The sequence below is a fragment of the Tinamus guttatus genome, unplaced genomic scaffold, assembly GCF_059628265.1.
Source record: "Tinamus guttatus ecotype Peru unplaced genomic scaffold, ASM5962826v1 Tinamus_guttatus_pri_ptg000104l, whole genome shotgun sequence".
Lineage (NCBI taxonomy): Eukaryota > Metazoa > Chordata > Aves > Tinamiformes > Tinamidae > Tinamus > Tinamus guttatus.
The window spans coordinates 4,044,065-4,060,618 of NW_028288638.1; the positions used below are offsets into that span (position 1 = coordinate 4,044,065).

Consider the following 16,554-nt stretch of genomic DNA (forward strand, 5'->3'; position numbering starts at 1 on the left):
AAGAAGAAAGGCAAAAGTGTTAATACTGTAATGCAACCACACACGAGAAATTTCCACAGAAATTTCCTTCCTCCCAGGCACTTCCATCTGATTTGGTGTCAGCAAGAAACCCACTCCCAGAATGAGCCCTTAGTCCTGGCACAGGAATGGTGCTGCCAGAGCTCCGCAGGCTGCAGGGTGCTGGGCCAGCTGCAGTGTAATTCCAGCTGGAATTCTGTTAATGCTCTTCCGAAAGGTGTAGAGAACACATTTACCAATATTTCTAGTGTTACTGGTTCCCTTGGAAGGTTAGTTTTCTCTCCCACCTTTCCTTCAACTCCTCTGTGCATTTGGGGGAGTTCTTCCTTTTTTTCAGCACTCTCTACTCTCCTGCTTTTCCCTGTTTGATTCCCTTTCTCTGATCTCTTATCTCCAGTCTCAGCTACGTTGTTCCAGTCCTTCAGGATCTGATCACAATAGGTTTTCCATGTGGGAGGTCACAGCGAGCTGCAACAGCAGCACTAAATCTCCTGCATCTGTAATGCTGCCGTCTTAATTCCTAATCAATTCCAAAGCTGTATTTGAAACTCACATATTTCACCTCTGCACAATCAAAATAACATCAGGTTGCCACCAGCAAATGAAACCGGGAAATATAATTAAAAACATATAGGCTAGCAATGTATTGTTTCTGAGGTCTTTGCAATTGCCACTGCGCTAGGCACTATAAATTGATGGCAAGAGGCTATATGAAACTGAGATGCTCTTATAACAAAAGCATAGCTCCATATTGCTTGCGGGAACAGAAGAACTGCTGTTAGCTGAATGTGAGTGATGACTGCAAGTAAAAACTGAGGAATTTTTTGCTGTGAAGGTCAGTTACAAACAGGTTAAAATCTAAGGCTGAGATCCTGCTTAAAGTTAAGACTGTGTGTAAGTCTTAATGCAATCCTGAGTAAATTCAGTAGTTGGCCGAGTATGTTTTGTGACCGAGAGTTGTCAACTTCACAGACACAGAGTGGACATGATTAATACTCCATGTTGCTGGTATACGTCATTATATAAAAGCATGTGCAAATATTAACTTACCCCTACACTGATAGCACTGTATTTTAAACATAAATCATGGAAAGATCTGGCTCCTCATCTACCTCTGCTTTGTACGAAGGCAAACTAGTCAGAAATGAAGCTTATGTTATTATTCAGTATCTGTTGCTGGCCGAACAGACAGACTGGGGAAAGTCTAATTATCATTTACAATAAATAATTTCCTCCATATTCATTATCAATAGAAATCTACTCGTAGACATTCAGCCAAGGAATTCTGCTATATGGGCAAAAAAAATGTACTATCTTTTTCAACAGCAGCTCAGCTTACAACCTGAATGTCTGTAGCTTTTTCATTAAATTCATTATTGCCTTATTGTATCTAGACTCTTGTTCTTCCATAAGGCACTGTCAATAGACAGACAGATGAATTTCTTCATGTTCAAGTATTTTCTACTTTTATCTGTTGACCAGATTCACAAAATATTTATGGGCCCTGTAGCAATGCTTGTGCTTTACAAAACAAGGGATTTTTTTTGTGCTAAAAATAATGTAAGTTCCAAGTTCTTGGACTGATTCTGACTTCTCTCCACACTGACAAAAGTCTGGTGCAATTTTAATGAGGTCAGCAGAACTGCAATTGTGTAAAACAGAAGTAACTGGCATCAGAATCAGCTCCTTTAATTTCTTCTACAAATCTGCTGTAAAGAGGGGAATGACAGCCTCATTTGAAATTCTGGCATTAGCTAATTACACTTATATTTTATTTAAATCAAATATTCACAACCAAAAGCTCAATTCCTCTTTGCATTTTTGTCCTGTAAGCTAGAGAAACCAGCCATTGAAATCAAAACACCTACAGCTGTGAAATTAATGGACTTTTCTATTTGCAGACTGAAAAATTCCCTCCAACTGCCCTACTCATCCCACTCAAAACAAAACAAAACAATAACAAAGCACAGTTCAGACAGATGTGGAATTCTTAAAAAAAAAAAAAAAAAAAAAAAAAAGGGAAAGAAGTACACTTTGGTCACATTTAGTTTAGCTGAAAACAACTCCCTGAAAGGCAATGTAAAATGGACCACCCATCACAGCTTTTTCAAAATTGGGAGGAAGTATTTTATTTCAAGGAAATGATTCTTACTTACCTTTCTGCACTCCCCATTTTGGGGGTGAGAGGAACATAGGAACATATATATTTATTATATAGCCTTTCCCAAAATATTCCTTCAGAAAGAGTGCAGTAGGCAGACCTCTTTGCAACCACTGGTATTGGCGGGTGCTACTGGTAACTCTGGCAGTAAGAGGGTAAGGATCAAGTAAGCCCAGGATCAAGAATTTTTCCACAGGACAATGCAGTTGGATGATGTATTTGTCCTAATGTACTTCAAATATTGCAGGAACTGTGATGAATCCAGTCTGAGGGCAATCAAAATTGGACTACCTCACTACACCTCTCACATTCATATTACTTGTACGTGCAATAAAACGAATACTCCCCATAGACTACAAGGTATATGCTGAATTTTGCTTTTGGAACTTAAAGCTGAACTTGCTCCCTTGCAAAAAGAAATTTCACGGTAGCAATTCTACATAAGAAGAATAAGCCTTTTCATTATTTTTTTTTCTTTCTGCACATCCTTTTGACCATTATTTTGCTTCAAAGTATTTTGCTGCTTAATTTTAGTTTACCGTAAGAGTTAATGAGAACCATTTTTTAAATCCATGTTAAAAGTAGAGGTTTACAATATTTCAACCTGCCCCACCCTGAATTTTTTTTCTGTTGAATATGATTGTAAGGAAATAATTTTAAATAATCATGAACTGGAGGGAAATGGCATAGTAAGGATGCAAGGACAAAACAGGCAAGAAAAAAAAAAAAAGGATGGTCTCATTTTAGTATGTATTAATTGAACACAAGATGAGGGTGTAGTTACTTGGCATTGAATTGTTTCCTCCTTCAACAGCAGTAATGAGCAGGCAGGTAACAGACTAACAGAGAAGCAAGGATCTGAGGTTGCAATATACCTGGTGAAGCCAGTCAAAAAAAGGCAAACAAGATGATTTGTCTAAACTGTTTATCAATTTGTGTGGATCCAGGACCCACTTTTTTAGCTGCAGCTGAAAGAGGGGAATGCGAGGGTGCTAAGGGGCGATTTCATTTCCGACTCCTGAAGATCATCAACTAAAAATCACTAACGCACCTGATCCGAAACGTGCTGAGCCAGGGCCCAGGGCCTGTTTGAGGGTCACCTCATGTTGCCCTCTGCTGAATTCCACACCAGGAACAGTAAGAAAGCTTTTTCTCTCCACCGGTGTGACAAATATCTAATTTACAGCAGATTTAACGGGTATACTGTTTTAAGTCCCAAATATTTCCTTTGATGTCAAGAAAATTACTCCGTTTATTTAAATTAGTGTCAGTGAAATGAGACCTCTCTCTTTGTTCCCAATGAATATCCATCCCAAGCCGCGTGCCTCTGAAGAGCCATCAGCCTACCCGCTGGAGTCCCATGGAGGTCGGCATAATTGCACCGACCTACAGCAGGGCAGAATTTAGCTCATTGATGCTGGCTAGTGAAAAATAAATCAGAAACTTCATGGATATTAAAAAGAGTGTTAAAACTGGGTGTTTTATACAATAATTATAAGGTTATTTCTCAGTAATTCAATCTACTGAGGGTGAAAATATCTTTTTTATTGTTGCCTGTGATGGTAATAATTCTCTCTGGCATCTGTAAAAGCAACAATAGCTTTTCATCGATTTTGCTTAAAAGGAAAGTTCAGGGTTAGAAAATTAGTATTTCATGTGGAAACATGAAAACTTTCCAAAGTATATTCAGCGGAAATAGTAATAATTGTGTTTGAGAAGGAAGGAAGTCTTGTGTTTAGGGTCCCTGGATAGAAATCTAGAAATGTCACTGGGAGTCCTGTTCCATCATATATTTTCATTGCTTTAATTTTCTGACTGAAAATGGGAATAATAAAACTCTCTATCTTTCACCCTGTTTGTTTGTTTTCTATTTAGGTATTAAACCCTGAAGTCCATTAGGCCTGATTATATATGCACATACACTGCAATAAAGCAAGATGCAAATTAAAAACAATCTGTGTGGAATATCTCTTCAACTCTATCTACTGATGCAGGTTTTCAGGTAGGCTGAGCACCTAAGGCATTGCTGTAACATATATACAGGTAAGACTAATGGAGGCCAAAAAAGTACTCTGGGGTAGAAAGATAAGTGAACACTCAAATGACCAGCAAAGCCACTCAAAGGACCAGCAAAGCAACTCATAAATGTGGGTCTTTAGCAGAGAAGACATACAGAAGGTCTATCCGTACATAAAATTGTACAGATGTACAAGGGGCTATTTCAAAGCAAAGATCTCCTACTATAGACTACATGAGCAAAAGGGAGATCCAGGAGTTTACAGGACCTATGTCTGAAACTGCTACTGCTTATACATTAATTGGTTCAACTTGCATGGCTCACATTTTCCAAACATCCTACATAAATGAAAGCCTTGTCTTTTCTCTGAAGTTTTTATCTGCCAGTGTATGCCTTCTTTAGAAAATGCTAATTTTACCACTAATACTCTGGATACTAGCCATAAGACGAATCAGCTATTCAACTTGCCATTGCAACAGTGGGAAATCCCTAATGCATTCTTCCATTCCTTCTGGCATTTAGTTTATTCAGACTCTCATAGTAAATGTCACATATGATACCTTGATTTTATCAACCTCTATTTTAAAATGAATTATGATAATTCATATAATGCTTATTTAAGCTCTAGACTTAGCACTCCACCTTATTATGCAGAAAGATTACTTACTTGTATAAAAGATCCTCATCGTACAGCTGTTAAAGGTAATAAAATTAGGGGAGAAATTGTATGTCAAGACACAGGAGGTGTATTACAGAGCACTACATGCCCCTGATTTATGATTTTGGCATTAACAGGCCTCTTGGTCGGTGGTCAGAGATGAGTAGTCATGGATACAGGGCCTCATCCTTTCACCCATACAAGTAGCTGTTGTGGAAAAGCAGAGATGATGATATAGTGGGCAGTCCTGAGGACTTCCCGCTGCTCCCCCATTTTCTGTCACCGGTGGGACATTGCTGGTTTTGCCTCCAACGGGGACTGCTCCAGCACCAGCTACCTCCCCACGCTGCCAGTCGTGCTTCGGGGGCTGCTCCTCTCCCAACAAGGACGGCTCTCCACCCAGTCACCACAGGCTCTCGAGTAGGATTGATGCTAGGACCATATCTATGGGCCTAATTTGTTTTTCTGGTGGGACAGCTGGGCAGGTATCAGGTATCTGCTAGGCAGATATTTTTTCAAATTTAAATAACCCTACACCAAGTAGGTAACCCAAGTAACCTAAGTAACCCAGCCCTACCTCTATCCATCACTTCCTTGCCATTGCCTATTCTTTGCCAGGGTAAGTATCTCAAGACTCAGTAGAAAGCATATGGTATTGCATGTAAACCGTGGAGCAGTATGAGTACAGGATGCGTTTGAATCTACTAAGTACATTAATTACTCAGAAACCCAACTGAAGGAGGAGATTTACTCAGGAGAAATCAAGGAATAATATTGGAAGGGTATTTCAAGTTAAAATTCTTCTGGGCATGTGAGATTTCTGCCTAATACTTACTAACCATTGCCCTAGACTGCATATGTAGTATTAAAGGCAGTGGGATAGATGTGTGCATAATCAAATTATTCCTGAGCCATAATCAAATTATTCCTCTACCATCCAAAAGGGTGGTAAAAGTTTAGAAAAAGTTGGAGACTTGCTCATCGTCTACACCAGCATAAGTAAGAGTCAAGCCCTACCACTATAAAACCAGAAATTTAAAAGTAAACGTAGACAAATAATCAAACTGCAATATTACACCATAGTGCTGTTGTACATGGAACGTATTTGCAACCAATATCAAAACTCCTTGAAGCCAAATTACAAAAGACAAGAGGCACAAAGAAAAAGAAAAAAAAAAAGAATGTAAGTAAGTAAGAAATAAAAAAGCAATCACAGTTCAATTGGTTGCCTGTGGACAGGCACCGACTAAGCCCCAAATGTACTCCCGAATGACTCGGGTGTGTGTGTGTAAGAAATGTGTATGAGAAAAAAATACGGATGTAAGACAAACTATATGGAATGCAGAGTTGCCTAACTAACAAATAGCCTAAAAATGGGCTATCACCTAACGTAGGTGATATGCTATATCAACCAACCGACCAAACAAAACCCCCAAAATATGCAGTACATACCTTTTGGAAAGTTCATATTACCCAAGCAGAACCAAAGTGCAAAAATGTATATAGAGATTAATCTCACTGAGGAGAAAGAAAATTGCAGGTCCTGAATTTTATTTACAGAAGCAAAGAACCACTGAGCAAATACAATAACAACTAATTCTAATGTAGCAACACAAGAAGGCTGAAAAATAAAAAAAGGAGAATCACAAGAATGACTATCGAAATAATTATTTTAAATCAGACATACGACATACAACACATCATAAAACACTAAATCCTAGATTAGGAATAGAAGAAAGAAGACTATAGGTAAATCAAAACAGTTATGTATTTCTGTCATCTTTCTGAATCTCATGAAGCCTATACACCAGTCCTGCTGTGTAGAAGATCTAGGAGAAAAGATGATAGGCATACATAAGTCATTGCATAAGAGATGAGCCTTTAATCTACATGTGATGATCTTAGAAACATGCAGTCTTTTTGACTAGTGTTCTTTTTAGTTTTACAAAATAGTGTCACAACTATTCTGATATAGCTTACATTAGTAGAGAAGAAAAAAACTTGCAGTAAATACCTCTAAAGCCCATATTCTGTCAAAAAGCCGCAAAAATAGCCCTTATGAGAACACAGCCCACACTGCAGTTTCACTTTTGTCCTCTTTCTGCTTGCTTGGGGGATGTCCCAGCACCTGCTTTCAGACACCGAAGTAGGCAAACTGGCCTCCCTCCCTCACCACTACCGCTAATAGACACAAACAGGCACTTTGGAGCAAAATTCAGAGCTTATGAGTCAAGGTCTTTTTCTGAGCTGTCTCCTGGAGAAAAAACTCTTTTTTTCCACTTGACCATAGAGCCCAAATGGAGTTTTGTGGTTTTCCCAACCTTTAGCTACACAGATTCCCACCTCTGGGCCCTTCTATGGGGCCCATATCCCTTAGGGATTTATATTTCAGCAGAGAGAGGTAAGGTGCTGTATTACGAGTCTACCTCTGAGCCCTAAATATGAGGTCTGGCTCTTAAAATACATGTTTAGGTTAAATCATCACATTCAGACGGAGCGAATATCTCTGCATACAAGGCAATGTGATTGATTTGAGGACTGGCAGCTCTTCTCTTCAGAAACCTGTGACCACTCTCTTATCATGTACACAGATTTCTTAAAATGAGAGCATTTCTTTCAACATGAACAAAGTTTTGGAGAAAGAGGGTTAACTTCTTCAGGCACCACCAAAATCCTAGCACCCCTTGTTGATTCCTTCCAAGAAAGGGTCCTTTTGAAACCATACTGGCAGTCTTTCTCTTTGAATTGCTTTTCCAAAATCACTCTTACATGTTCAGCAGGAGTTTTATGGCAAAATCCAGGTCAACATACATATTCATAAGTTATTACAGAGCAGTTGCAAATCCATTAAACCCATCATAGCCCACCTGGCCAACATGGTTGCTCTAGAAAAAAACAGCAGGTCCCTCATGTGGGTGCTCCTTCGCATATATAACCGGGCAGACAACCACGGCAGTGATCCAAAGTCCTCCGGTGCTAACAAGCACCAAGCCAGAAGTATCAGCATGTCTGCCAGCTCGGGCAGAATCACCTGAACTAGCTCTGTACAAACAGCTATGCCAATGTGCAGGACGGTGCAGAAACACTCACCGATCCCACCGAAACAACCTTCTGGGCTAACACAATAGTCCCCTTTGCCCAGGCTAATTAGGCTGCTTCTCTTTCAGCTCAGTTATCTTGGGTGCAGCGTTAATGAAGACAGGTCTCCAAACTAGCCTGGGTACTTCTGCATGGTTCTGGGTTGTACAGGGGGAGCCCAGCAAGCTTAGGCCATAATGCAGAAAAGCTACCGCCGGGCCTGTGTTATGTTTCACTTTAATCACATGCTTATTTCTCATGGACAATAAAAGTGCTGTCCTGAATTTAGTCCCTTTAATAAAGGAAGTGTTAGCAATTTTGTCTTTGTTTTGAACAAATGAGTAGATAAACCTCCAATAACAATTAAAAATTAATCTCTAGATTAATGCTTTAGTTGTTGTTATTCACTGGATATCACCGGTTGGTTGTCATCCTGAGTTTTTGCCACTGTTGTACTCCACAATATTACACTGGAAAGAGAAACCTTGACCCTCATATGTTTGCTTTTAAGCTCTACTTATGCTTATAAAAGAGTAAAGAAAATATTTCAGTTCCTTAGAAGAACAGCTGAATTTATGCCCATTATAGTCATTATTACTAACAATAGAGCTATTGCTGGTATATCTTCTCATCACAGACTTTTTAAGAGGGGTCAATAATCTCTCTGGGAGTTCACAGAATGCTCAAAAGCAAAACAACAAAATTACTCCGTGTAAATCAGCCTGATGCAGATGAAATCACATTCCATTTTAGAGGGAATATGAAACAATCCTACAATCTTCTCAATGTTGCCTTAATGTTGACTTCTTTCAAGAACTTCAGAAACTACTATTGCAACAGTAATAACCCATAGAACATTGTAAACAGCCTATTCTAGATAACATCACTTCCAAAATACATCACTTTTAAAATAGGGTTCATGTACAGCAATCAAACAGGGTGAACCAACTGAGTAACTTTATGGAAGTTTTCCCCTCTGATTTCTGCTTTTCTTAGAGGATTAAGGTCTGAAAACTCAATTTGCTCTACTATTATATTATCTATAAAGGGTGGTCTCTTGCTAGTTGGCTCACCGTCATGCCAAATCTTAGTGCTTTTAAAAACATCTATTTGATATCCAGAATTTATCAGCAAAAAAAAAAAAAGAGAGAGAGAAAGCAAAATATACCTGAAATTAATCAAAGCTTTTTTTCCCCATCATTACTTTCTGAAAAAAAAATGATTCAAATACTCTATATTATAAAAGGAACTTGTTTTATTGTTGTGCTGTGAAGAATCCATTAATCAAACTGAAAGGTAAAGAAATTGCATTTTTACTTTTCTAACGTTTTAATATGAGATTCTTTTATTAAGAAACATAGTTTTGGACTATACTATTTCTTAGAGATTGATCCTTCTTTAACAACTCAGAAAATCTAGGTTCAAGTCTTGTGCCTGTCAGACTCTTTGAGTGACCTTGGATAAGATAGTTAATCTCTAACTCATTTTTCCATCTGTAAAGTTGAGATAATCATAATTCCTTTGTCTTCCTTCTCTGCTAAGATGGTAACATCTTTGGGAACAGGAGTTATGGGCTAGGTGCTTGCACTTTTCTTGAGCAAAGTAACCTGTGATCTTAGTGCTTCTAGACCCCTTCCTAAAACCCACCTATACTCCACTTCTTACCACTATGACCATCCCTTTGCAGGAGTGGATGAACTGCCCTAAGACAGTTAGTGAACAGGCACTATGGCTACTAAGCACTGTCATTTGGTGCTGCCACTTCAATAGGGCATGGCATGATGCAGGACTGACTCAGCTGCTTTGCCAAAATAGACATCAGGGAAGTCTAGATATGGAAACATTTCTTTGAGAGGTCAGTTTGCCAGCAAGTAGTTCATTACTGAAATGATATAGCCAAAATTTTAAGTGCTTTAGTGACAGACTCACTGCATCTGTTAAACTGCTCTCCTCTAAGTAGAAGGCCACAGAACTTCTTTGCACAGTCAACACTTCTTATGCATCTTATCATGCATTGGATGGTTTTTGTCCTCGGCTACAGCACACGCCTCGCACTATGACTGTAGCTGTCTATGAAATCTTTCAGAGAGGACAGTCCCAATGAGGGTTTTTGACTATGGTCTAGTACTTGGGATTCTCCTGATAAAACCTCCCTGGGTTACACTGAGTACATTGCTGCTTCTTTCTGTGCTCCTGTTCCTCATCCACAAAGAGGGAATGATGATACTTTCCTAACTCTCACTAAAGATTATCACACAGTTCAGCAGTTCTGTGCACAGAAATAATTAAAGACTACACTCATTTGTCAAAATATTTCAGTTTCAGAATGCTTAAAATTCTTTTAAACAGTGAAATATTTCAATTCTTAAAGGAAAATAATGCTGTAATTTAGTACCTTCTTATGGGAGCATAGCGAATTCTGTTCTCCTCTCAATTCCCAGTATGAAGGACTCAGTTACCCTCAACTTTTTTGTGACCTTGAAGAATTCCACAGATTAATCTCTTTTGACCCCAAAAAGGTATAGAAGGTCAGAGTTGTCTGGGTTGGTTAAAAGGGACTATCCATACATTAAGAGTGTTACTTACATGACAGAATGGAAAAGGCACTAAATGACAATGCCTCCCAGCCAGCTAGAAGAGGAGTATGTGATAAGGGTGTAATGAGAGCTTCTCACCTCTTAGGAGGCTGCAGCAAAATGTTTCTGGCTGAGAGGGAGTCTAACTGTTGATGAACAGAGACAGGTAACGCAACCACTCTGGACACATTTCTCTTCTCCTTCTAACCTAAGAACCCCTAAAATTTTCTATTCCAGATGACTGGAAACCTGTTGTTCTCTGAAAGGACTGTTCTGTTGCTGCCCAGGGCTGGTAGCTGCACTCCCAAAGTGCGTAATATCTCTGTGAGGGATTTGGTGAAGGCAACATGGGGAGAAATTCTGGTGGCAGTTAAGTCCCAGTGTTACAGAGAGGCCATGGTGTGGAAGGACTAAGCTGAGAAGAGGACCCTCTTAAAAATAAAAGGTGAAGCATTCAGTACCACAAAGATACCCTGTTTAAGAGATTATGGCAAAGTGAGATGCAAACTCACACTGTATATTTCTGATACACATTCTTGGATGCAGTGTTTGCATTTCTGCTGCTATGCCACTTCTGTCTGGAAGTAGGAGGGAAAAAAAGACTTTAATGAAACCACTCCAAGTGCCATTTGCATTTAGGAGTTCACACTAAAGCTTATGCTGAGGTTTCCTGTACAGATGTAGTGCAGAGAGCAATGATGTTTTGGCTCTCCGCTATTTTCAGTGGCACTTAATTGTTTCCTGCAGGCCAGAACCAGAAATGAACATTGTTTCCAATATTTATATGCTGATTTTATTTTTCCTATATTTATATATTATTTTTATTCTCCCTGGCTGCTCCTGCAGCCTCTGAAGGTTTTAGGGATTTGAGTGAATTCCAAACAGCCACAGAGAGTGTGAGGATTTATAATCTACAAGGCCTGAATGTCTGCATGTTATGATCCTGCTTATCCTCAGTCTGTCAGCAGACTGAAACTCAGCCTTTTCTCAGACAGTGGCAAGCACGGCACCTACAGCGCCTTCTCACTGCTGCAGCTCACCCCTAAACTTTTCTCAGTTTGAAGAGGATGTGCAGATGGTGGTGGCAGCATCAATATTTAATGTGCAGTCTAGGAACTGAGGGCAACTTCTCTGCACATCTTGGATAATTCTGCCCTTTTCTCAATTGGCAAAACTAAATCTTAATCCAACAGTTTGAGATTAACTGATAATTTTCTACATATATAGCCTGATACATGCAAAAGTAACAACATTTCTTAGTAATATAGAGCACAACACTTTCAGAGGGCGAAGGCAGGAGGCAGAAAAGCTTTTATTCTTTTTTGGCGGATATATCCTCAACCGAGTGATTTGTCACTGTTACCTAGAAGAGAAAAACAAACACAAAACTGCCAAGTATATAATCCAGCTCTCCAAGCATTTGATGTGGAGACTGCTTTTATTCTTAAAGTTGAAGTATATCTTGTCTTGCATGCCAAATTTAATACAGTGTATGCTTTTCCACTCTAGTCAAATAAGAAATGGTTGAGGGAGTTGTCCCCTCACTAAGGACAGCCAGTGGCAGAGGTTGATTTACCTGTCCTGGAAGCAGGGCAAGACTTCCTGTGTTTATTGGATCAGATCCTACCTTGCTGCGTGAAGGATTTCTTAATGGCACCAGGGATTTGGTGTTCTGAACATGGCGCTCTGCTGATAGGTCTAAAGTTCCTCATACACAAAACTTTTAAGAGAAATTCAAGAATGTAGACAAGTCACAGGTATAAGGTTTTAGCTGTGCCATGAAGATGAACTTTCTAAAATTCACAGCCACTCAGATCAATCTCGCTTACACTGCTTTCATGATGATACTTGACCTTCTATACAGCTGGTCCTGATTTATACTGTCATGCTGTCATGAAATTAGTATGAGACTTAGAATTTGATTCAGGCCTACACAAAACTTGACTAATGCTGTCAATACAAAAAGGTAGATCATATGTTTGCAAATGCTTTGCAATGAATATTGATCAGTATTGAACAGTTTTGAATTGATGTTCTGTCCCTTTAGAAGCTTTTATGATCCTTTGAACAATATCTAAGACTTTAAAGTGAAGTCTTCATAAAAGATAGCTACAGATGGAAATATGAATCAAACTACGGGGCACTGCAAATAACGAAAGAAGTGAAGGACTGTTAATTGCAAAAAAAAGCAAAGGGGTGACTCAGATTTTCAGTCTATTTTCTGTAATTATTTTAGCTCTGTTTTATGAAGCAATGTTAAAGACTACAGCTTTTCTCTACCACAGCACTAGCTAATCTTCTCATTCTGTCAAATCATAGCTTTCCTGTAACCTAGCAGATTTGACCAGTACTGTAAGAAGACTGAAAATAGGGGTTTCTGGAAAAAGATTAGATCCAAGTGTGAAGACAGTCTTCATCCTTCTTTGCTCCTCATTCTTTGTGTTCTCCTTTCCTAGAAAGGAAGAGTCAGCTGATCTGCTTCGATCTACTCAAATTTGGCTTCAGTTTAGTCTATGAGAAGGTAGTCCTTAACTCATGATACTCATGTCTGCAGTAATGGGAATACAGACAGAAGGCAGCAGTTGTTAAATAACAGGCTGCTGATGGCTTCAAGCAACATCTTAAAAGACCAGAAGGCAAGGATGAGGGCCAAACAGTTTAATATAAAACTGAAAACATGGCATCTAATTTAACCATCCTGTAATGCTCTATAACAATACAAAGGAAATGTTCCCAGCAATTTCCTCCATTTCCCCCTATTTTTCTTGCTCATAATCAATAAGCTACAGACAAACACATTTTCTGAGAGCAAGCAGATCAAAGTCACCTGTTGATATTATGGCATGCCACTGATGTTGGAGGGTTAAAAAATTCAAGAGGAGCATCCTGTAGGCACACTAATTAGAGTAAATGAGGTAGTCAGGGCTTACAGTATGATCCTGAGTTTTAACATGCCTTCACACTGGTCCCCATGTTTTGGGTTATCAAAATGGAATTAAATAAATGTTCTAACAACATGGCTATAGAGTAGAAAAAATAACTAAGAAAAAACATAACTACAATTTAATGGAATACATTAGCCACTTCAGTCCTTCCAAATGTCCAGGTAAATTTTTGGAAGTTTTCAGGATATTACTCAAACTTGTTTTTAACTAACAGAGATTCCGAATGGCAGACAAGTCTACAGTGCAATCAGGAACATGCAGAGTCATCCCTGAACCCAGCTAGTTCATTTCAATGCCTTAATGAAGACATGACAACATGGGCTTCAGTGCAGGCTGTGTAAGCACGCCTGGGATCCCGCTTATTTGCTTGGGTGGCTCCTTGTCACTCGAGTCCCTGCTGCGGTGCCTTTGCTCCTGCTGGCACCAACTTGCGTGACAAAATATCGCTCAGTTACACCTACACCTCTGCAATCCCACTTCTGCACTCACCAGGCAGGCCCAGCCTGGGCTCAACTCACAGATGACCCTCGTGCATCATTAAATGCCTCAGATTTCATAGGAAGATGATGCTTATTTTGGAACAGCTGTAAAAAGCACGGAAACACCACTTATTCTCAATCAGACGTGCTGCTCTTAAAAGTCTCCTCAGACACAGCGCATGTTTGTTTTGCATGTAAATGTAGATTTTTCCTATCCATTCCTCAAGGGATGGTCAGCTTTGCAGCACAATAACACTGCCCTCACAAGGCTCTATGGTCATGCGTGGTCATCCTGAGGTGCCACAACAGTGTTTCGTATCTTCCTTACCTACAATGAATCTCAAATTTTCCCAAGATTATTGCTCATCACCTGAATAAGTACCGAAGAGTAAATGAAAATAGCCATCGCCATGAAAAAAATCATTTAATGGCTGAAACAAAATGCCATCACTTCTGTGATAACAAAAGGTTTAGAGTGCATTACTGTCGTTTCTCTATACACTTGAGGGCTGGCTACTGGGTCAGATGGTGCAACAGTTCATGTAATCTCCTGAATGGAAAAAAATTAGGCTTAAAGTGCCAAATAGACGCCCATAACATAATATCAGGTAAAACAAACATATTCCTCCTATCTCCCCTCCCCAAATGTTAGAGAAATAGAGAGAAATTCCAGTCATTTCTCATTACTGTGAAGGTCAGCCTAGCTGGGAAAATTGTTTCTGCTTTACAATTCCCCAAACTGTAGAAAGCAGTTAGAGTTCTGGACAAAAACTAATGTTGCATTCAAAGGGAAAAGAGGCTGATATGGCATTGCTGCAGTAATAAGAGAATTTTTTACTCTTTCCACTTCCCTGTGAACCTAATCAACTGTGACATGAGAAAATATACTGGGCTCACCCAGCCAGAATCTGACTGCCACCTGAAAATGTCCTCAATATTCCACTGTTTGGGACTTTACAATGATCCTTCCGACATCAATTTTGTACATGTACATCAAAATGCCATTAGAAATGCTTACAAACACCTCCTGCTCACAGGCCTGCACTCAGACTCCAATCGAAGCCAGGCTGTAAAGACTCCCCAGTGGTTGGCTAAAGGTTTCTTTCGATTACTCATATGAAAGCATTTGGTTATGGAAAGGCATCTTGGGGGAGCCTGAGGGATCTACGGATCTCCCCCCAGACCGTCCTCATAAGTACGCTTGAATGTCATTAGGGGCAATATGTATTGAAGGTACTTTAAAACTTGTCCTTAACATTTAATTAATGTCTGTTGACTTATTAAGTTTTCTCTTTCTCCTCAAGATTCAACAAACAAACTCTGCCTTTCTAGGGATGCAAACATATGCTGATAAGTGGGAAGTAAAAAGAAAAGAAGAGGATCTCTCAGTTACATGTACGGATACATTATTGCCTCCATATACATGAACTAATGCATACATGTGCCACATACATGATGCAGCTGTAAATGAAGTTAGCCTTGATAAATGCTTGGCATATTTCATGTATTTCTTGATGACAGTTTTATTATTTTTCAGTGATGAAAAGCTGAATAAATCAAATAGAACGGAACACAACGATATTATCATCCTCTTCTTTTGTTCTAATATTTACAGGAAATATTACAAGTGTTTGACATATAAATTGAGCATTTGACTGACTTTAATAACCATGTGATCAATAAGAAGTGATATTTTTACAGTCTATGTTCAATATTTAAAGGGACAGGGGTCACGAATCTTTATCAAAGCACTAGGGCTAAAACTTTATTTTCAGAATCCATAATTTCTCTTTTTTAAAGTTTGTACTGACCTAATGCCATTAAAAAACAAGTTCTGCTCATAAAGTCTCAATCTTATTGGAGGTAGCATTAGAAAGAACACAAGTTGGGGCCACTTAGATACTTACGGATTTATTTGTCTTTATTTTCTGTAAGTTTCCCTATATTAAGGTGCTTTTTGATTGATAGGGAGTCACTCAATACCCAATATTTTTCTTTAGCATCAAAAATACCAATCATTTTAAAAAAATCACTGATCAACTTTAATCATACATGCACTGTATGTCTTTTTGTATCAGTCATCTTTAAAAAAAAAATGCTTGAAGTAGCCTAGGATGTTACATGCAAAATGAAAACCAACCAGAAACAGGTGAAGCAATAGTCAGGCTTCCCAGGAAAACCAGTGCTCATGGTGTGCTAAAATGGCAGCTCTCCCATCCAAAATGGAATGCACCTACGTAGCCTATACATTCAGCCCTTTCTTCTCTTACAGGTGGCAAAACCAACTAGTCTTATCCTATGCTTGTAATACATACAAGTATTCCAAACAAGTTCACAAGTCCATGTTGACTTATTTAGAATGTATAGAAATTATTCAGTAAAAGTTCTAGCAGACAATTCTTGAACAGAAAAGACATGTAGAACTGTTTCTGTGGTTGAAGTGATTATGTACATTTGAACAAGTAGGACAATAATTTCTCTTTCCAGCCTGATGCGCAGTCAGCTATCTCTATAAAGTGAAATAACTCCAAGATTGAAAAGCAAAACAGTCTACTAAAAGTAATCAGGGCATTTGCCACTATGTGGAGACCCTGCTTCAAGTCTCAAATTCAATTAGGTGCA

General features: G+C 38.9%; 1 protein-coding gene across 1 annotated transcript in view; it reads right to left on the reverse strand.

Annotated features, from left to right (window-relative positions):
- The window catches only part of POU6F2 (POU class 6 homeobox 2), a 300,202-nt gene that overhangs the window by 65,172 nt on the left and 218,476 nt on the right, over positions 1-16,554 (reverse strand). The gene's annotated exons all lie outside the window — the stretch shown is intronic.